Raw genomic sequence first — 22,763 nt, 5'->3', positions numbered from 1 at the left:
CAAGGCGACCGACAGAGTGGCGTCGAAAAATCGTCAAAAACAAGTCCCCGAAGAGGCGGGGACGGTTATTGTCGCGACGTGGACGGCACGAGTTAAGGCACGAGGGGGGTTCCGGGCTCCGCGACAGCCGTAGATCATGACGCACCGGTCGCGTTCTTCCCGATGACGAGCGAGAAAGGAGTAAAGCGGCGCGCAGAAGCGGCCCGGTGCACTTCTCGACCGGCTGCGTAGCGTCCTCGGCCCGACGATCGGGAACGTGGAGAAACGACCGGGCGCGAGAAAGAATTGAGAGTGCTGGACCGTTAGCTGCGTTTCCCCGCGCGGAGGACGATTTTAATGCGTGAAAAGCGGTGGAAGGGACCGAGGCGGAAGTCGAAGAATCCAAAATCGCGAACGGAAGTGACTCGGAGAGGGACGGCGATAGCGAGACGGCGAACGGAAACGAAAGTGCGCGCTTTACCTGGGAGACCAGCGAGGGGGGAGGGGGGAAGGGGGTGTTAAAACGAACTAGCGCCCTTTGCACGTTCGGTGGGCGAAACGATCGCGCGATCTCCTTCACTGCGACGTCGAAGCGGGAACGTCCGAGCGGGGACTTGATCTTCGCGAAACCGGACGTGGGAAATGAAAAAAATAGAAGATGAACCGGAGAAGAGAGGAGAGAAACGGGGAATAACGTGGGAGAATAAAGGGAAAACCTAAGACAACGAACTGCGGGGAGCCGAGGACGCTTGAAAGAAGACGGACTGAAGCGGAGGAAGCTCGCGAGGTCGGACGCTAAGAGGACGTGTCGCGAGTGGTTCGGCTGGAGGTTCTGGTAAGGGTCGAAGGGACGGAAGGACGGACGGACGGACAGTGGAGCGAGGGTAGAGAGCGAGGACGAGGATGTTACCCCGACGGCTGTCGCCAAAGAAGTGATAGGTCTGCGGCCTTGCGCGCGGTACCCGAACCGCCGAGGGTGCCGAGAGGGCGCCGAAGGGAACCGACGCGACGTCGCCGAGGGCGCAGACGCCGGGGTGTATCGGCGGACGAGGACGGCGATGATTGGCGGCGACGGTCCGATGCAGCCCCGCTTCCTCGTGCTCCGCCAATTCGTAGGGGTGAATCCGTCCGCCGGCGACCCCTACTGCCCCGCGCGCCGGCAAGAACGGCGCGGAGGGGGGCCGAGCGCGCGGGGGTGCGCAGCGCGTGGTGTGCCGGCCCCTTCCGAAATTCGAGTGTCGTATTGCGCTAGACGGAGACGCGTCTCTGTTGGCCCTTTTTCGCCCTTTCCTCGGTGTGTGTTTGCGCCGGGCGACTTTGCCACGGTAAGATTTAGCGGCGGTGCGTACGTACGCGCGCGTGCACGTACACAGACGTGGGGGGGGGGGGGGGCACACGGCATTAAATCGCAGTAATCGGGGCGACGCCGCGCAAATTTATACGACGATCACCGAGAGGATGCAGTTGTAAATCGGTCTAATGATGTCGCCAGCCCGAAGACCCCTCGCTCGCCGGTCAGAATGACCGAGCGGAAGGGGTGAAGGGGGCTCTTCAGCGTCGTCGTCGTCGTCGTCTCGCCGCGTACACATCCAGCACGGCGGCCCGAACGACGCTCGTTATTAACGAAGGGCACGTGTGAAATTAAAGTAAAATATACCAATGCCTGTACATTCTTGTTGCTTTCGTCTTTAAAGACGAATATTTAATCATTAAACATAAATATTCGTATGTATTCAATATATATATATACAATATATTCTATATTGAAAGTTTGAACATTTGTATTTGAAAGACGAAACGACAGGAATGTCCAGAATTAAGTATTACGTGTCCAGATATCGTTACTTTTATCTTACTCGAACAGGGACCGAAAACGGAGTTACATGTATAATGAGCGTCCATAAGAGTATTCCGTCAGTGCTTATCGCGTCGCACGATAAGCGATCGGCGACGGCAGCAAGGTCGGGGTAATTTTCTTAGACCCCCGGTGTACTTCGGTTACCAAAGTCGCTGCTGCGAAAGGTTCGACGCAGACCCACCCCTGTCGCTCGAGGTGTACCAGAGGGTGAACGGGGCGACGAAGCGGAGGGATGATAATGCGTGTCTGCAGGCAGGAGGTCTCCTGCGAGAGGATGGGGAGTGTCACTCAGGAGCACGACGTGTAAGAGAATGGTCACCGTCCTGGGGGGTGAATTGAGATGTACAGGCAATTTATGCAGCCGGCGCGCTCTTCTCTCCTCTGGAAAAATCGGAGAGCGCTGACCATAAACGCTTGCAAAACATCGCCGTGCTTTTTCGCCTCCCCCTCCCCTCCCCGGTTCTCTGCCCGCCGGCCAACTCGGAAAATCGAACACCGGGTAGCCGAATTTTTCCGAACAGCTGATGCCGATATTTTCGTCGTCGCCGTCGGATTTACGGTGGCCCGGGAAAAGTGGTCGAATAAACGCGCGGCTCAACTCGAAATAAAGCCGCGTAAACAAATTGCCCGACCGAAAGGAAATTAAAGCCGAGGGAAAAAACGGGAAGATTAGTTGTCATCGAGCGTATTTGTGATAATGAACCGAAGTATCCGGGTCGATGCGAAAGCTCGTCCCGTGTTTTCATCATTCATCGGTTCTTCGGTGAAAAATGTCAGAATTTCCACGAATCGCGCAGCCATCGAAGAGAGATGGCGGCTCGGACAAAACGGCGCATACTGGATTTGATCGTATTTTAAAACGCATAAATGCTATACGTACGTTCTGATTGAAGAAAGGGGACGAAATTTTGCACGAAACTCAATATCCTATTATTAAGGTGGTGGGAATATTTTTAAAGTAGAATTTCTCACGGCTGAAATCGCATTGAGGACACTAATCGGCGCGGTACGCGCGCATCAGTACATCCATGGCGATTCATTTAGCCCGTAAACAAGTTGCATTTGCAAGGGAAGCTGCGGAAGGACGTCCATCTGTATCACGTGTCCGCTCCTTGCGCATCATGACGGAGGAAATGACAGAAATCAAGCTTCGACAGCGGGGGGGATGGAAAACAGAGGATGGCTTTCGTCCGGGATGAATTAAGGATCTGTGTTCCCCCTAAGTATATTCCTGCCTTTCTTTCTGTTCGCCATCTCGCGCTCTACCCACTCGCCTCTGTCCCACTCTCTCTCTCTCTCTCTCTCTCGATATGCCATCAACCCTTATCGTGGTAGCGTCAATCACTCTCTCTCCATACATGGTGAAACTTATCGTTCGATTAATCGGCCTGACAATGCGCCTGTCGATTCGAGTTACCCCCCGGTACTCGCGCGTGCGGTCAGTCCCCGAAAATGCAGCGCTCGTCCGACGATTTACGGCCGGAAAAGTTTTATGGCTGCCAATTATACGGAGGATCCTCTCGCGAAATTGTTACCGAGCGAAAGCGTAAACTATTAGAGAGCGCGCGATGCTTCCTCCGCGTTTCAACGCGAAGCGTTCGAAAGTGCGTTCACTCGCCGGGGAGCGAAGTGCGTTTGGTTCGTTTGAAAAAAAGGTCTAGATAGAAAGATTAAAAAGAAAATGAAAGGATACGTTGTCGCTCAATGCGTGTTACGGAGACTAACGCGTCTGGTGGCATGAATACGGTTAGGCGTATGCTGGGAAAATTTCGGAAAAAGACACTCGACGTGATAACTCGAATTACTATACTCGTGTGTGACTCGCGCGTCGAGTAGTAAAAGCGGCCGTTAAAGTAGCGTGAGTTAGTAGTTTGTAGTTGACAAATTCAGTCACCGTACTAGCGAGCTAATTTGTGGCCCGAAATTACACGGCGCCATGTGACATTTCGCAGTCGGCACGACGGCGTGTTGAACGATGGTAAATTCGCGGGCTCTTTCACCCTTATAGCAAATTTTATGCTGGGATATCGCGCGCGTTTGCAAAAATTCCTCATGCCGGTCTCCGCCGGCGGTAGTAATTCATCGTGTAATCCGCGTTTATCCGCTGTCTAATAGCGTAACGAGGCGGAGGACGGAACGTGGCCCTCCGAAACACGCATCGACGATGTTCAGGGAAACAGTTACGTGTGCCGTCTGCATGTGTACGCGGAGAAAAGTGTAAAACGGCCGCAACAGCAGTAGTTACGATCAAAAGTGGCAACGAACGTCATACGTTCAACTTGCCGTATAAATCTACGCGCAAGTAGAACGAGCGTCGGACTGTGCTTGTTTGCAGCTCGCAGTTCGAATGTAGGCGGCTGTAAGTTCGGCGCCGAAATGTCTGGACCATAACGTTTCGCTATCCATTCTATGGGCCATTGACGTTCGTGCTGGCGCGAGCGCGGTATATCGCACTCCGAAGTCTCGGACTCTCGCGGGTAGAGAGCGTTTTTTCTTACCATCGTCGAATATTCAATCGCACGACGGAATTTGCATTTTCGCCGATCCAAAGGAGGTACCGGCGTGATTCCGATCTTTCAAACGGAATAAATATATCTCGCTCAATGAGTATCCCGAAGAGTCGGTGCGCGAGAGAATAAGGGGAACGCGAAAGAGTAACAATTAGTTCCGTCAGATCGAGAAGGAAAAGTTTCGATTCTTAACGATAGTAAGAGGTAATTCGTCTCGAAGAGTCGTTCCCCCGGCATTCAGCATGCAACGCGTTGCGGAATTATCGAAGACGAGGCGAACGAGGCGGGTTCGGCAATGCGCAATAAGCAACGTTTGATCCCTCCCGCTGTGGTTGTTGTTGGAAATACAACAACTGTGTAACTACCGAGTTTGGACAGATGCGCAGATTGCATGAACCGCAGAGTGGAGATTAAAGATAATTCAGGGAGATACGAGTAAATTGGTCAACGCGGGGAGACTATCGACGTTTAACGCCATTTGCGACGGGCCGTTTGCTCGTATTCTTACGAGGCGGTATCTTTTATCGGACGGCACGTGGACATCCGGCGACGTTTAATGTTGAATAAAAAAAAAAAGAATCGTCAATGGGGAATTTTAAGAGGTGAAATACCGCGGAGGGTGCAACTTGTATTGCTGTATTCGCTGAACTTTCGACGACTACTTGGCTCAACTTGGCCGGATATTCGATTAAAAATCCAAGCGTGGCGGCATTCGTACGTCCTCAAATTACTCGCGCTCACGGGGGTGAGTGCATCCTCGTGCCCTTCTCCTCACCCCTCCCTTCCCTCCGACCGATCTCGAAATGCCTATTCAAATTTTACGGCCCATATTTGTCGCAATTAAGTATAATGTTTTCGGGCTTATGGCCCAGAAATATTCCATATTGAGCATCAGGGGTGAGAGCGAGGAAGCTCGCCTCGATATAACACGGAACAGAGATAAATTCGGGGACGGGGGCCCTGAGGGGGTCGCACGGACGAAGAGGGAAAGCAGGGGGTTTATGGCATCGCGCGGGTATAGCAGGCACTTTCACGATTCGTCTGACTCACGCTGAAGAAGCGACGGAGAGGGATGCGGGATCTCTTTTACGAGGTTCTCCCGACGAGAAAGTGAGCAGTGAATACGATTTGCGTACCGGAAGCGGTCACTTCATACTTACCGCTTCGTCGTTGCTTTTTACGTCGTTGCTACTGCTGTTGCTGCTGTTGTTACTACTACTGCCGTTGCTGCTGCTCCTCCCCTGGTGGTGTGCACCAAAAATTTGCGTTCGTTCGTTCTCGCTTCTCGTCGATCAGTCGAACCTGAAAGCTAAAGTGACAAAATTATGTTTTCGGATACTCATTCGAGCGTACTCGCCAAATTTCTTGCACTGAAAACAGGATTTGGTAAGAAGTACTAAAATTTGGTAAATATTTGCCGACCAAATGCTTGATTACCACAACCAAATATTTGGTCGTTAAATATTCACCAAATCTTAGTACTATTACCAAATTCTTTTATCAGTATGAAGCGAAATCTCATAAGGGATGAACGAAAAATCACTCGATTTTGAAAATACTATTACTCGAGAAGTGACAAGAGTAAATATTAAATTTACTCAAGCTTAAAGTGGATTTTTAATCGAGTGAGTGTTAGTTGATTCGAGTGAATTTGTTCCCGTGACGGTAAATCCGAGTCGAAATTTTGACCCTATGTTAAACTTTGAATTATACAATACAAGGAAGCTAAAAATAACACAAAACGTTCAACTCTAATAATATAATTTACTCTTAATGATATTTCTGTTTCCGTCTTCAGCTGTTTTCAGTGTCAAAATAGGTTGTTTTCATATGAATTTAATAATTGAAATATCGAGAGGTCTACAGCTTTAAAGTAACATTAAAATCAAATCTATATAATTAAATATTTAAAAAAGAAAACTTAATAAGTATAGTATCGTCAAAGCAGACTTTTACTGGTCTATAAGCCATTTAAATAGGTGCAAACTACCCTTAAGAGCGTCAAAGTTTCGATTGAAAATATTCACTCGTCGATTCAGAGTGGAAGAAATTGCTCTGTGTGGATGAAAAGTCATTCGATTTTCGAGTGATTCGGTAGTCACTCAAGTTTCGAGTGGGATTTCACTCGAAGAAATTTAGAGAGTAGAATATATCTTATAACTTGTTAGATGATATGGTGAAATGAATATAGGAGGCGAAATTAGTTTACCTTCTCTCTCTCTCTCTCTCTTCTCCCACCTTTGTATAATATTATTTATTATTCTATTTGTTTATTATTATCCAACTAAAAATAATAAACGTAACCCTCCAATTTGAAAATACAACATAACAAATTTAAATTAATTAATTAATTAATTACAAAGAACGTGTATGGATATTATAACCACCCCATCCGGCCGCTATTTGTCCAGTTTCCCGGCGATTATTATATCTGTATTCTGCCGCGAGTTCTTTCGTCCTCAAGGGGTCGCGCAAAGACCTCCGACTCCAAAGTTCGCGCGAAACAACCGCCGAGTAACCCTATCCCTCGCGCGAAACCGCACGACACCAACAATATGGAACATGCCTGGCACGTGTCGTCCGGGAAGGACAGAAAAAGAAATAGAAACTCCAGAAACGGTGTCGTGTTGGCAGAAAAATTCTCAACGACTCTTCCACCACGCGACCCGGCAAAAGGGAAATAGGAGAGGAGGGGGAGATGGCGCCTTGAAGATTTTCGCAAATTTCGGGCGCGCCGGTGAAGAACGCGAGAAAGGGAGCGGAGATGGTGGCGACGGCGGCGAAGACGGAGGGAGAGAGATAGGAAGAGAGAGAGAGAGAGAGAGAGTGAGAGAGAGGGAGAGAAAGAGAACGAGAGCGAGATCTCGATAGAGAGACGAACGAGCAAAGAGCGGAGAGGGAAAAGAGGAGGTGAGGGACAGAGGGAGAGAAACAGGCAAAGGGGGGTGAGTGCTGGCGGCGTTATGGCGGGCGCCGAGGGTGGCGCCGCGACGCTTTGGCGCCTCCGACGCCGAGACGCTCCACTGATGCTGGCTGCATGTACCCACGCACACATCCGCGTCCCTCTCGTTCCGATTTCTCGACCCTCCGCCACCCACTCTCCCTCTCTCTCTCTCTTTCTCACCCTCTTCCTCTTCCTCTCTCTTGGTCCCTTTCTTCCACCCTCCCGCCAGCGTTGCCTCTCGCCACGGCCCGCCGACGTACACGTAATACACGTACGCGCGCAATGAGAGTTCGAGATTCTATTTCACACACGCGTACACGCCACCCCTGTCTTCCGTCACTGCTGTCCTAAACCGCCGTGCGTATACGGACATTCTATGCAGCGCGGGGGGAGGAGGGGGTTGAGCAGCACGGGGGACGTGCGGGCGATGTTAGGTGCGCACCAGAAGCGGAACTGGAATCCGTCCTCGAGTTCGGTGCGGAAAGGCGAGGTCACTCGTCTCCGACTCGACTCCGAGGGGTGTGGCATGTGTCAAGTAGGCCCGAATCGCTCCCGTTTGGGCCTATTCCGATGGAATTTATCACGACGCGCGTGGGAAGACCGGGGGGATGGACTGTTGTTGACGTCCCGAGCATCCTGAAGGACGCGCTCTCGGCCGTTACTTTCTTAATTAAAAAATCCGAAGCGGCGATGAGAGAACTCGTTCGGAGAAGAAGAGAGGGAGAGAGAGAAAGAGACAAAGAAAGAGAGAGATCCGTGACTTTCGCGCTCGTTCAAAAGTTCGCTACCTGTGCCGAGAGAAAACTGTATCCCTTTTGCGGAGACAAGGCGTTAGAATAAGAGAGAGAGAGAGAGAGAGAGAGAGGAAAGACAAATTTTTACGGCTGTGCGAAACTATAAAGCAGTCAATGACCTGTCAATAGTCGCGACAATGCCAACAGCCGCGTGCCGTCGACCCTATAATTTCGCAACAGCGGAATCGTAGCAGCGATAATGCCGCTCGATTGCGGCCGCATACCGGGATTAGGCGGCGTTGCTGTGTGATTATATCTGTACGGGCAGATGCGCGCGCGAGAGAGAGAGAGAGAGAGAGTGACGAGCCTGGGATCAATGCCGTGCGATGACTGTTAATTAACGAACCTTCTATCACCCCTTCCCCATCCCCCTCTTCCTGCCCCTCCGTCGAAATTTCTTTACGCGATTATTAACGCCGCGCCGAACAGCCTCTCTCTCTCTCTCTTTCTTTCTTTCTCTCTCCTTTTCCTGTACTCGGCCGTCCCGAAATTGAGAATCGATAGCGAATTAATGGATCAATACAAGTCTGTACGCTCGGAAGCGGCTTCTTGACCTCCTCGCAAACACAAAGTACAGGGATCTAAGGGCTGAGGAATACATTCAAGTATTCGAGTGAATTGAAATGTTCCGAAGTATCCTCAAAAGCAGATATGTTTACGTTAACATTGATGTCGATCGGTTCGTTTCGACCCATTGAATCGTTTTTCAGACACTTTTAACCGGCGAGCCGTTCGTTCTGCCACATTTGTTTGCCCTCGAAATTCCTGCAGCGAGGCGTGCGCGATCGGGAAGGAAAATTAACAATCACGTCAATTATCGCGCGTCCGTTCGCCCCTCGCGCGATATGCAAACAAGTGGGCGCGACTCCCAAGCAGTCGTCTCTTAAATTATGATACGCGTTATGAACATACGACGTCGACAACAACGACGACGAAATAAGCAATATGACGAGAGAAAGAGAGAAAGGGAGAGAGAGAAAGAGGAGAAAGGGAGAGAGAAAGAACCAAATAATAAGGACGGAACAGAAATCGAGTTGCGGCTCGTTACGAATTTATTGTACCGCTCCTAATCTCGCAGTCCGAGAACTTCTTGCTTCGCGCAAATGTACTTTCTTAGTTACGCATATCTCGTAGTTTAGTCCGCTGTTAACCCCCCTCCTCCTCCTCCTGTCGCCTATCTGTCCTTCCGCCGCTACCGCGGTAAATTATTTCACGACGATGAAATTCAAAGTCGGTCGAATTTTCGCGCGAAATCGTGATACCACTGGAACGAACGTAACGAATGCGCAACAAATGAGTTTTAAGGGTGAATCACGAGAGCCAATGTCACTATTGACGAAGTGTTTTGCACCTTGCCGTTTCCCTTAATTGATTGATACCGAATGTCCCGCAGCTAACGTAAACACGTTTATTCACGTAATTAGCGATACGATTCTTTAATCGAGCAACTTGTTGGGAATGAGACGAGGAGAGAAAATGTGTCGCTCTCTGTGTCAACGTGAGTGAAACCGGATTGTAACCGTGGATTGTAAACTAAAGACGCAAATTGATACGAGTATGTCGGCTGAATAGCTTTCGGGCGAACGAACGAAGAAGGAAAAGAATCAGGGTAAAGCGTATAGTCGGGAAATACACGAATATAAGTAGAAAATAAGTGTCCTTCAGACTTCCGCTCGTTATCTAACAAACGATTCCGCGCAATATACCGTCGCGGATAATGCGTAATAAAATATCTCGTCGTAAAAATGGCACAAGAGACAACTAATAAAGCGCACCGCACCAGTCGTAACGTATAATCCTGTAATGGGGGTTGTTGCACACGCAGGTTATGCGAGGATCATAACGGCCATAAATCCAATGAATCGTCTTGTCCCGCCTAGCGCATCGATTCGTAAAAAGATTCTCGTTTGCCGTAATGACTTAGCGCGTTCGCAACGAGGTTATCGCGGCGGAGACGAAAAAACGAGAGAGAGAGAGAGAGAGAAAGATAGAGAATGAAGGACGATCTGAACTACAATGCAATACGATGTTTCGCGCGAGGATTTATCATCGAACAACGGGAATTATTTTTTTCCGGATAATTTTTCCAAATAAAATTATTTTTTTCTAGATCTTCCTGTCCGGGGAGATTCATCGAATTCCACGCGAATTATGCCACAGATTCAGATACAAACAGCGGATCTCGTTTTGTCGCGTCTCTCGCGGAAATTCAATTCGTCGACTAACGAGCGCGTGCGTCCGCGTGTCGGGCGGGAGGGGAGGGGGTGAAAAAAAAATAAACAGGCAAACAAATAAACACAGAATCTCCCCTTTGTATTTCACGCGATGAAGAACAATTCGTTGCGTCGGGTCTCGCAACAACGGCCCCGTGAGTGAAAAATCCGGAGTCGGTCGGTGTGTCGCGCGGGGTAGGAACGTGTAACGTAAGGGTAATCGCCGCCGGAGCACTCGATACTCCAAGTATCGAGTTGTCCCCCGCAACGACAGCCTCGTAATATCATCTGCGAGCGCGCGTAAAAGGGCAGAGAGAGAGAGAGAGAGAGATACGCTCTATACGTTGTCCCTCGGTCGACCTCGGTAAAATCTCCTAATAAGTTCGGTAAATATCGGAATCACTGTTATTTTTATGCTCGGCGCGTGCGCGCGCGCGTCCATCCGAGCTGATGACACGATGGATGGAAGGTGTCTCGGGGCGAATGTAAGGATAATCCATTAGACGCACCGTAACCCGAAACCGCGCAAACAAGGGCGCTCTTGGATTAAATGTGACGGATGGACTCAGATGGACGGACGAGCCTGGACTGGAACTCGCCGTTGAACGAACGACACCGTCGAGAGGAAAAGAAAGAGAGAGAGAGGGGGGGGGTGGGAGGGATGACGAAGTAAGAGGAATATCGGAGGACAGGTGCGGCAATAAGCGATAGCGAGCGGCCGCGTGTGAATTTACGTTCGCGCGCGGGACACCGAGAAATTCGAGCGTCGCGATTTAAAAGCTGAATTGGCACCGGCGGCACTGCGGATCGGTGGATAAGCGGTTTACAGCTACAAAGTCGTTTCGTGAATCTGAGGCTATTTGTCTCCCTCGGAGCTTCGTTACATTAACGGTGAGGTGTTTGACTCGAATTACAACGCGATCTTCGCCCGGATGACTCGCTCGCCGTCTATTTGCGACTTTTGTTCCTTAAAAGACTCGCCGGCTACACACGGAACAGCTATTAGTGAAAAGAGAAAAAATAAACGGAATCCTTTAGCGATAACATAAGTTGTTTCGTTTTCGAAATTTTAATATCTTTAGAGGGGGAATTGATGAACATCGTCTGTAATTAGAATTGAGATTCATAGATTAATGACGTTATCGATAGGTAAAATCGGTAAAATTGCGATAAGATCGTTATTCACATCGCGACGCGGCACTTGGCATATCATATTCTTATTTTAAGAATTCAGTAACGTGGTCTAGTGGTTTCGGGCAGCGCGTACGTGCTGAAGAAGTGTAACCCTAACGCGAGACAAATGGCAGATACTTTTCTATATAGGACCTACTCAGACAGTCAATGTCTGCAGTAGCTTTGTCTTCCATCAATCCGTGCTACATCTGGATTCGAGCAAGAACCGAGAGGATCGATGAATATCGGCGCGAATATAAGTGAAAAATTGGGAAGCGCGATACACGGCATATAACAGCGCTATAACCATCCAGTCACCGAAGAAAAAAAGTGAAATAGTGACTGCTTCTTGGCAGAAAAGGCGACAAAAGACGACTGACCTCTTAGACATCAAAATAGTGACCAAAAGACATCAAAAGTGACATTCTTTTGTCAAATTTTGAGAGTAACTAAAACTATTTAAGCAAAAATTTAACACTTACTTTTATCTTTTCAGATTTATATTTGGATAACTTGACATATAGCGGGTTTTTTCATAGTATAGTTTGAAAATTTATAACAAAGAAAGATTAAGAACGTTTTATTGAGAGATATAGCAAAAATATATATAGAATCTATATTTTACAAATTTAAAGACCGCTCAGAAAAAATATGACAAAAGGTGACTTAAGTGATTGGATGGCAACGCTGCCTATAACTATAATTAAGAAACTACGGAGTATTTTAATTAAAAAAAATCTACTTTTCTCTCTCTTTCTCTCTGTTTCTCTCACTCTTCCTCTTCAACTATTGGCGATAAAAGGGAAACTTCATATGTTTATAGTAGCTGATTCTCAAATAAAAAATTATGAAAAATTGTCAAATAAATGTTAATCGTCAAATAAAATCTTTAACTTCGAACATGTTAAGCCTTGTTAATTACAATTTTTTTCTTATTTTATCTGATACGAATAAAACCTTATTGAGCATCAAGATATTCTCATTAAATATCAAATCAAATCAGAGATTTGACGTCGCTCTACGTAGAAGAAAAAATTCTAATTTACACAAGGAAGAATTCTTCGTAATTGATTTTCTGTTATCTGTAGACCAGATGAAGACTCGGATGTGGGAACAGAAGATTCCCGCAGGAGATTCCCGTTCAATCAATTATGTTCCCGGTTATCTCAATCGAGTTTTAACGCGGCCGAATGTCCGGACGAATATTTTCGGTCGCGATAACAGAGATATCGTTTCTCTGTCGTCACCGAGTTCTCGTCTGCTCCCGATTCCATTACACGAACTGAAGACTTTTATCCCCGTGCACAAAACTCGTCGTGTTCGAAAAATATACGAGTATGTTTGCCTGCACGTGCGTGCGTGCGTCGGGTATACGTATTCGTTGGTGCATGCACGCGGCCTTCAGGTTTATCATTATCAACGTGCGCTTCGGACCGCACAGGCCCGTCGCGTGGTGCATAATCTCGCGACGATGACGCCAGGAATTCGCGCGACTATGCGTCATCGTCGCGAGCATGTGTTGAAATACGGCAAGTCGGTCGACTTCTTCGCGGTCCATTACGAACTTCGTGGAGAAACACGCATGCACGCACGCCGATAAGCACGCCGTAGTCATGTGTGAATGTCGCACATGGCACGTGCATACGCACACGTACGTCACGTACGTGTGGAGGCCGTGTTGCTAATTTTGAATCCGTCCGACTGTGCGCGTACGACACGCACCGGACGTACGCGCTCTCCGCTATTTATATACACCACTCGTATATTCTCATATACCGGAACTTACACTTTCCGTTTTTACCGGGCTTTGTTCGTAAACGGCAACGCGTAATCCGAGTATCGCGCCTCGGGAAGTTGCGGGAAGGACGACGGTTACGCGACGCGACGTACTTTTTCTTTTCTTCTCCTTCTTCTTATCTCCGCCCGGCCGACATCTCCGGCAAACGGATGGAAATTAGCGTCTCCTTTTTAACGAGATACAAGAGAGGACGTGACGTGCATGGACGCAAAGTGTCGCGTTGCAACGAGCCCTGATATCGCCGCGCAGGTTACCCGGACGTTTCGACGTCAGACTTCTCGCGGTCAAAACTGAAAGTTCCACGTCGAGATATTTCGAGATGGCTCTCGGGGTTATGAACGATTCGAAAGCGAAACTTTTCGCACACACCGACCTGTCGGAACGCAATTTAGACGGAGGTAAAAAAAAATCTCTCCGTTCTGTGCGCGGATAAGATAATGATAACAATCGTTTTAATAGCTCGTAAAAGAGATTCAGGTAAATCGAATAGCTGCGTACCGAGAGAAAATTACTAAATTCAGTCTAAACATTTGATAGGAAACTTCGACTTGAGAGAAGAAAAAAATATCGGCGACTCACAAAGGAGAATATTTCGCGCGCAATTTATGTAACGTAAAGTTTCGATACAGTTTCGCACGAGTTGATGGGAAAACTTGCCGCTGTCGTTCATGTATTAACATATTTCGATGGATCGTGTGGTTCCATACGTCTACTATTTCTAGACAATACGTGTCTGTTCGTCGCGTGTCTCGTTAATAGACGTGGGGACTACGGTGTACAACGGTACATGTGTTTAATAATTGCGCACATCCTAATTTATATGCGGCGTATCGCACGTGATTATATTCCTCGAGCACATTGGCTTCCAACGACAAGAACAAACACGGAGAGACGATATTTATTTTTGCCGAATTGATCGAGTCTCTCTCTCTCTCTCTCTCTCCCCTCCCCCCCCTATATCTCTCTCTTTTTCCTTCCGTGAAATTTATATTCATTTTTCCAAGTCTGCTATGCCTCTTTTCCTGTACGAAACTAATCCGGATTGAAATAATTCTCATCCGCCGATTGTAATTTTAAATCCTTTTAATATTATAATGTTATCTCTTTCCCTCTCTCGTTTTATATTCTTGAACGAATTTTGTCCGAAATAATTTCCCACCGTCGCGATCGCGGAGTTACTAGCACTCCGATTGAGATGGGTATAATTTGGATTAGCCTTATTTCCAGCGCCATTAAGACGCCAGAAACGTGTTCAATATCGACGAGGAGGAATGGTGTTTGGATAATTGAGTGTTTGAATGTCGCGCGCGATGAATCCGTAAATTGGGGCTTGCGACTGCTATGATTCTGATTAGCCTTGCTTCCCAATTATAACGCGAAATAGAGCACAATGTGAATATATAATTGCTTAGTTAACCTCAACCAAAAACGACTGAAGCTAATTTCTCACGAAATTACAGAGCGCAGAAAATATGCCACGTCATGGTTACGATTACGCATGCATATCGATTCGTAGGAAACAATTTTACTGAGACATTCTGCGAGAAATTACGTCGGCGGTGACTCACCGTTACTTGCCGAATTAATTAAGCGAGCACTCGCTTTCGGAAATATAACGACGAGCGATCTCGCCGATCTGCTAGGAATTCTGATAATTCCGCACTATTCCTTGGCTTTTGCGTGAAAATGTTAAAAATATTATAACAGATACCGTATTAAATATTCAACATCTCAGATAGATATCGAACAGTCCAGGGATATGTTGTTGCCGAAGCCATCCGGATGATGATAAATTTTCCGTTTCGAAACTACTTTCGGAACGACCGTTAATAACGGACGAAGGTAAGTTATTTGTCCCGAGTTATCGAGAAGTGGAGAGATAAAAGCCCGAGAGGAGAGAGATTCGAGGTGAAATCGGCGGTGTCAGTTGGGCAATCCGAAAAGTCAACAGAATAATTGAGACGCCGCGGAGGGACGCGGGAGGCGTCTTAATGTCACGCATCGCGCGTTACGCGTAGGCCGACGGCCAGGTAGGAAAACAATCTCGTCGGGAAGAGATCTGGCGTTGCGACTGGCCCGCCTCCAGCAGCGGCGGCGGCACGACGTCGGCGGGACGCCGAGAGTTTCCCTATTTAACCTCTCGCACAGCCTGCCTATTGATTTTCCACGGGCCTATTGTTTTGGCACGTCGCGCATTTAACCAAACGAAAACCACCGGAGCGGATATCAATAAGAAGGCGGCCCCGTGCTCCGCACGCACATCGTCCCACACGCATACACGCGCACGCACGCACGCATACGTATCGCATACGGTGCGCGCATACACACACGTACACACGCAGATCGACGTCATCGGCGCGAATTGTTAATCCGCGACCTGTCAATCGTCCCTCTGTTGTGAATCATCTCTATTTCGGGAGACACCCGTTGGATAGCCCATCCCCCGCGCACGGCTTTTTGAGGTTAGCTCCGACTCTCCGTCCGACGGCTCCGAAACGTCAAGGGACGACGACGCTCGGGTCGCGGCACAAAGGAGAGGAGATCGTACGGCAGCGACGGAAGCGCAAGACGAAGGGGAAAAAGGGAGCCGAGGTGGCCGCGAGAGCAAGAGAGGAGCGAGAAGAGTCGCGGGACACAGCACGCCCATCCGTCCGGAGAATCGGCGGAAAAATCAATATAGGCGGCCGCGCGTTTTAATCGCACGCCGGCGAATTCGGCGCCGGGCGCGCGTCCTACTCACCGCAAGGAATATCCATAGATGCGCGCGGAGCCGCTCTCCCGTCGCACGAAATCAATTTATCACTTCGGGGCAACACTGGCACTACGTCCGACAACACTCTTGTGACTCCACCGTTCCCGGTTCCGCCTGATTCCGCCGTTCCCGTCGTCCAGCGGCGGCGGCGGCGACGACGACAGCCGCCGCCGCGACAGGGCCGGCCCCTGCGTAGGAACCCGATGGTGCCGTACATAAGCGCCTGCTCTACTCGCTCGTTAATCTAATCGAGTCGCTTCTCTGACTCGGTTACACGCTACTCCGAAAAAGCCCAGCTTTCTCCGCGGAAAGGAAAATGCGAACGAGTCGCGAGTCTGCGGTGTGAAGGAATGGCCGGGACGGCGGGTACTTTTAACGTTATCCGCACGGTGGAGGGAATTTTCTGTTAAATTTTCGCACATTTCGCACGCCCCGAAAGATCCGCTCTTCGTGTCGACTTGACACATGGTGAATATGTTGGAAAGTAACACAAATATCATGTCGAAGATCAAAAATTGATACGTTAATCGGCACGTGGAAATATGAAGTGCGTTATTTTAACACTTAAGCATGTTGAATATCGACACGACGCAAAATGTTGAGGTAGTATAAACGTAGTATGTTAAAAACTTAACAGAAAAATTTGCACAGTTTAAGAACCGATTTCAACACAAGTAGAAAATGTTTTTCACAATGTAATGGATATCTTTAAGCTTGTAATATGGAAATTGGAAATACAAAGAATATACGATTACAAACGTGGTTGCACAAAAGGAGTATTTCCGATGAAAATTCTCAATTGGTTTTGCAAATGCGATTTAGGAAAAAGTAATGTTCGTTCGTTGTAACGGACACCTGATATTTTAGGAAAAAATATAGTATGCCATGTGAAAACTAGAAAACTCCAAGAAACGTTCAGCAGTCCATTGGACCGAAATGTGGCGAGCTAGGGTTAATATCGTTCCTGCGGATGAAAAGGGCGACGACAAACGGCACGGAGGCAGCACATCGCGTGACCCCCGATATTTATGTATAATTTCAAAATATATTGAGGGAACTCTGAAAGATTAATACCGGCTCAAAAATGTAAACGCGGAAAATGGATTCTCGATGGGTGCGAAATGAAATATTTAATAAATTCGAGTTCGATTCTCGGTCGTCTCTTCGATTCGTTTCCGACCGTTATGCCGTGACCAGGTTTATTAAATATTTTATATTAAATAACTTCATTGTCGGTCATTCACGGCAGAATTCAACAAATCGAATCTACATTTCATTCGTTGAAAGCACGTACCTACTCTATCATCCGTACTCTTTTGATCCTGTCTTTTGTTAAACAATCAAATATGCCACGCTGAACGTACATGATACGTGACGCTTGACCGGCATGATAATCTATAATAAAATTAAACAACTTTGAGGCTATTCAATCGTTTTTAATCAGTCTTTTTAAGCAGCAGGCGCTCGTCGTTGAACATCCAAGTTTCATGAGAAATCTATTCCATATCCAGCGCTAAATGTAGCTAATTCTATTCCTAATTCAATCTCATTTATTTATCTAATTCTGGACTTCACTTGTCTCATAAATTAAATATTACACAGGATGCCGTTCCCCGATCATTTGTCGATGAACGAGTGGCCTCGAGCGCGGCGGGCACGTTACTGCGCCGATGCAAATAACTGATCTAAACAAACGCGCGTCCCTCTAAAAATACTCGTCTCTAAAATCCATAATCCACGGAAAGCGGGACCGCTTCTAAGTATAAGACATCCAGATGAATCCGCGCCTTGCAACGTCCATATGGTGTTTAACAATCGCGTAACCCGTCATCATTGTACCGGTAAAAATAACGATTACGCCACTTATGCCTTGCGGTGCCCAACGGAGTGGCCTCGTAGCTTTGCGATAAATCTTGCGGAAGTTTAGCTTGCAAAATACCGTCGTTCTACCGGCGACCAAAACATAAATTTTTACCCTACCTTTCCTCCATTTCCTCTCTCTCTCTCTCCTCTCTCACCCCCCCATTTCTCTCTTTCCGTATTAATAAGTGAAACATCGATCGTGCCGAAGCGCAACGTTCTACGTTATTAATATGAGCGTAGCTCTCGCGGATAAAAACGTCGGGCCGCCTTAGATACGATCGGTGGATACACTTTATCCGTGAAAATGCGCCCTGTGCGAAGGGTTAAGAACTCACGAAAAATTTCCGACGGCATCGACGGAGCGAGAGAGCGAGACCGCACCAAATTTGGTCATGCCAGTCTCCTTCCAGAGTGCCGTGGGCTTTCGTAGTACGTGCTACGTAATCGCGTAACACGTACACACGTGGGTACTACGGACTGCGCGCTCTCGCACGTCTTATCGCTCGTATACACGGTATACGATATGCGATGATATTCGGACCTTTATTTCGGCCGCCGGCTTAGGCAAACACGAGCGATTTTTACGGCGACCTAAGCGCGCGACGCTCATCGGAGAAATTAAAACTCTCGCACGGAAGAAGATTTACGCACGGCCGAGTGTTGCCGAGACGTAGAGGGGGGAGGGGAGAAAAAGATTTCTAAATCTTGAGAAATTTCCGTGCGAGTTAAATAATTTGGCGAATGTTCAGCTCAGCCGCTCTGTGATCGTTGCGTTGTGATTGGTGTGATCGTTATCGGTGCGGTCACAATTGTCGGCAGATGTTCGGCGAAGCGGCGCTTCTGCGCGTTGATTTCCTGCCTACCGTTCTAATTTTAATACACGATGAGCGCTAATCTCTTGATCTCGTACGTTGAGATCTTTGTCTAAGTTTTTCCGATTCATTCATACGGAATATTATTGGTAGTTCCTTGACATACATGTTGGAAAGGTGGATAAACATCCATATTAATATCATAAAATCGCCAGCATGTCTAGATTTTTTTGCGAAATTTGTCAAATCTTTATCTAATTACAATATGTTCACTAAGAAGATAGAATAAACTTGCATAAGCATGATAAGCCTTTTCATATATTGTAATGAGGACTCGAAAACATAATTTTACATTAATAAGGGTCTAAAAAGACCGAGACGTTTATTATTCATTTCAATATATGACTACTTAAAAAAAAAAGAACACACCAACACCTTGTGTTCACCTCCGCTCCACTCTTGTAGGCCTTTCTAATCCTAAACTTTGATTGTACATCTTAATGTCTTGGACTCATTTATTACAGTCCTTTTATTATTTATGAGATCTTGATCATTAATATCAATATAGTAGCTCAGCGAGCGTATTTCTACGCTCGAAAACTCCCCGCAATTAACGCGCCATAGAACGTCACTCGGTAATAATTGCGCACTACATTCACAAGTTAAAACATTATTACACAAATAAGCGACAGACAAACTGGCGCGTTATCATTTGCGACTTATCTCGAGGAAGTGGCTGTACATATCCTCCTCATTTTTTACAAATAGGAAACCTTCCACGTTTGTCTCGTCCGTGATTGCCTCCATGTATCGCGAGTAGACACTGTTGTTACCGGTAACGATAATGATAACTTTTGTAACCTTTACGTAAGCATAATAATAAAAATATTTTAATCTCGATGCATGAGATAAAATAAAAGTCGTTATGCAACGCATCTGAAACGTCGTCAGAAATAAATTATAATTAACTGCATACCGACATGTCGAAATGTGCAATAGGAAAAATGTCAGGAATATAAAGATTTCAGTACACACACAGTAACAAATTTTGTGTTAAATTTAACATATTTCACATGTTTCAAATAAATGTTTATGTTAATTTAACGTGAATATTTAAAGTGAATTATGCTGAAAACAATTTTAATACAAATATTATGTCGAAAATTAACACAAAATTATAACAGCCAACATATGTTATAATTTCCTATTAAATAATACCAGTGCAATATAACACATGTATGTAACGGTTACATTATTGAATGGGAAACTATAACATTGATATAATGTTGCCGTTACTCGATGTTTACTGGGCTCCGGCGAACGAGGCCAGCGCTATCATTCACGTTTGCTGTTAATTCACGTCGCGAAAGAAAGCGCATTGAACGGGTTAATGAAAAATGGATCGGTGTGAACGTAATCCGGGTGGGAGACGTTGAGGATGAAGTTGGGTGTTCGTGCAGGTGGAGGGCACAATAGTGATGAGACGAACAGTATGTCACGTCGTCTTTGTCGTCGTCATCGGAAGAGCTGAGAACTAAAAAAGGAGAAAAGAATGCAATGGCGACTACTAGTCGTTACGTTACAGCTCGGGCCGCCCACGTTAACGTAATTCGTTCGCTCGCTCGCGCATTCCACGCGTGTTTGCCGCGTCGGCGTCAAAACAAGGTTGACCCCACGTGTCGCTTCCCTCTCGCGTGGGTTGCCCTTCGACTTCAGTGCACCTGTCTATAGAGATGTTACGGATGCATCTATATTTATCAGATTATGCATCCTTTTGCCACGGGAGATTAATTCTCATAAACAATGCTTTGAATCCGGACGCAGCAAAGTGGAGAAAACTACATATACTTTTATACTATTTATATTTATTACTGACTATTTATAGCGAGAGAAAAGGAGAACAACATCGCGCAACAATACAGCTGACTTTTCGAAAACATATGTACACTCGGGTTCCAAGAGCGGTTTGAACGCTTTGTTTTTCGTTTTTAAGAATCGTTTGAAATGACGTATACTCAGTTTCAAAACGGTTTAAATACTTTATTTTCGATGTACTTCGGAACTCGGCCTGTGGTCTAATAAGAGAACTTGATCTTGATCAATCCCTAGAAGTTAAGTTCCCTCATTAGACCATCGGCTAAGTTCCGAACTGTAACGAAAATAAACTGTTCAGACCGTCTTGAAATCCAGTATACGTCAAACTTTTCTTTCTCGATCCCTATTTATTTTTTGTCAATAAAATCTCAACTTTCTATAGATCGTCAAGTCTACGTAGTAGATCTTTGAATCTTACACGACCATTCGCGATTAACGCACACCTGGAGAAATTTTCTGGCCGATATTTCGAGCGAGTCATTGATACGTAGCGGGGAAATTGCGAGCTGCGTCCTCGGTGAATCAATGTACCGAGGTAGGAATTTTCTTGCTAAAATAGGACGAGAGTACACCCCCGCATAACGAAACGTGACACACATATCTATATACGGCGTTTGCAATAAATTCCCTTTGCCGCGTCCGTGGTTTCGGTGCCAGGAGGACGCCGGTGGAAACGAAGCTGGACGAGTGCCAGTCTCACGTTTTGTAATGCAATTCTCATCCGTTTACGGCTTTTACCGTACGAGGCGAAGATTCGCGACGCCGCGCCCCACGTGCAACCACGTGCTACTTTACCGACTTTTACCGATGGTGGTCTTCACGTGGTGCTACCTACACGTTGGCGTAAGAAGCAGAACTGACATTTGTCGGACATTCTAGCATTCAAGATTTCTCGGGCATGTATACTCTTCGCAAGATAAATGAAAAAATCGTAGTCAACACAACTCGATATCTTGTAAAAGAAATAACGCCGACACCTATTTTGATGTCGTGGTATAGTTTAGAAGCTGACTCTTTACCAATTGTTTCCGGCAGTTTCATTATTTCGACAAAAATGCGATTATACAAGTATGAAAATGTCGAGGCATCAGTAGTTTTCGAGATACAAGTGATTGGAAAAATGAAGCTTTTTGCGAATTAAGCTTCAAGCTACTAAATGGATAACAAAATTATTTTTTTCGATTAATTTCGTACGATCTTTAATTTAACAGAATTTTAATTTAAGACTTAGCTACAGAGAGATATGTTATGTTAAAGATTGAAAAGTTGATATAAATAATGACTTCCCTCGGCATTTTCGTATTAGAACTTTCGACTTGGAATGTTATAAAGAATTTATTACAAAAATAATTATCGTGAACTTCGGAACATCCTGTATAATTTGCATTATAATCATATATAGTACATATAATTACTATATAATTAAAATATTAATATTTAAATAGTATTATGATACATCCGTGCTTTGGCTCCTCATGATTCCATATATTCTTTCTTTATCATTCTTTGCAGCAATCATATTTAATTTTTAATAATTACTATTTTTTTATACAGACTTATTTTCTTTAAGAAACTTTAACAGTTGCAACTCCGTGATCGCTCGACATGTGTTTTCTTTCTCTTTCTCCACTTACATGAATGTCTTTATTTGAAATTACTTTAGAGACCCGATTCCTGAAATTATCTCGTTATCTTCGTGCGGATATCTTCGTAAATCTCCCCACATGTCGTTCGTTCGTGTAATAAAACACCAGGAGCCAGATCCATTGAATCGTTTGTTTTTCTCCATTTAAGTAACGGCACTCGGGCAATAACTCATTCCCGCGAGATGGAAATAACTCTTCAAGAAGAGACAACATCAAATCTACTCGGTCGGCGATAAAATTTCCCGGGGAGACAATGGGGAAAAGTTTCTATGGCACTTCGTGCACGTTATACCACGGCGATAGCACGCAATACGAATAGTGAATAGGATAAGGGGGACGATAGACTCATCTAGAAAGAAACATCGAGATCGCCCGACTATCTGCTTTCATATTTATTGCCATTCTCGCTCGAGGAGAACCAGTGTCCCTGAAACTGCGCAAGTTTCCTGAGAGTAAGCGATTACAAGAACTTGACTGGAAAATACCATGATGTAATTCGGGGAACATGAATGTTGAAATAAATAGAAAATAATTTAGTGTCCTGTG

At 46.2% G+C, this 22,763-nt stretch overlaps 1 protein-coding gene across 3 annotated transcripts in view; it reads right to left on the bottom strand.

The window, feature by feature from the left end:
- Positions 1-16,139, bottom strand: part of LOC106744546 (talin-1) — a 50,652-nt gene extending 34,513 nt beyond the window's left edge. For all 3 annotated transcript variants that reach the window (XM_014619422.1, XM_014619423.1, XM_014619425.1), the window contains exons 1-2: positions 16,010-16,139; positions 5,508-5,656 (exon numbers count right to left, since the gene is read on the bottom strand). The gene's annotated coding sequence lies outside the window, so the exon portion shown is untranslated. The remainder of the gene's footprint in view (positions 1-5,507; positions 5,657-16,009) is intronic.
- Between the last annotated feature and the right edge of the window lie 6,624 nt (positions 16,140-22,763).

The sequence above is a fragment of the Dinoponera quadriceps genome, unplaced genomic scaffold (assembly GCF_001313825.1).
Source record: "Dinoponera quadriceps isolate SergipeBrazil2010 unplaced genomic scaffold, ASM131382v1 scaffold1339, whole genome shotgun sequence".
Classification (NCBI taxonomy): Eukaryota; Metazoa; Arthropoda; class Insecta; order Hymenoptera; family Formicidae; genus Dinoponera; species Dinoponera quadriceps.
Note: the sequence above shows the minus strand (reverse complement) of the source record. Positions and strands in the feature narration are given on the sequence as shown.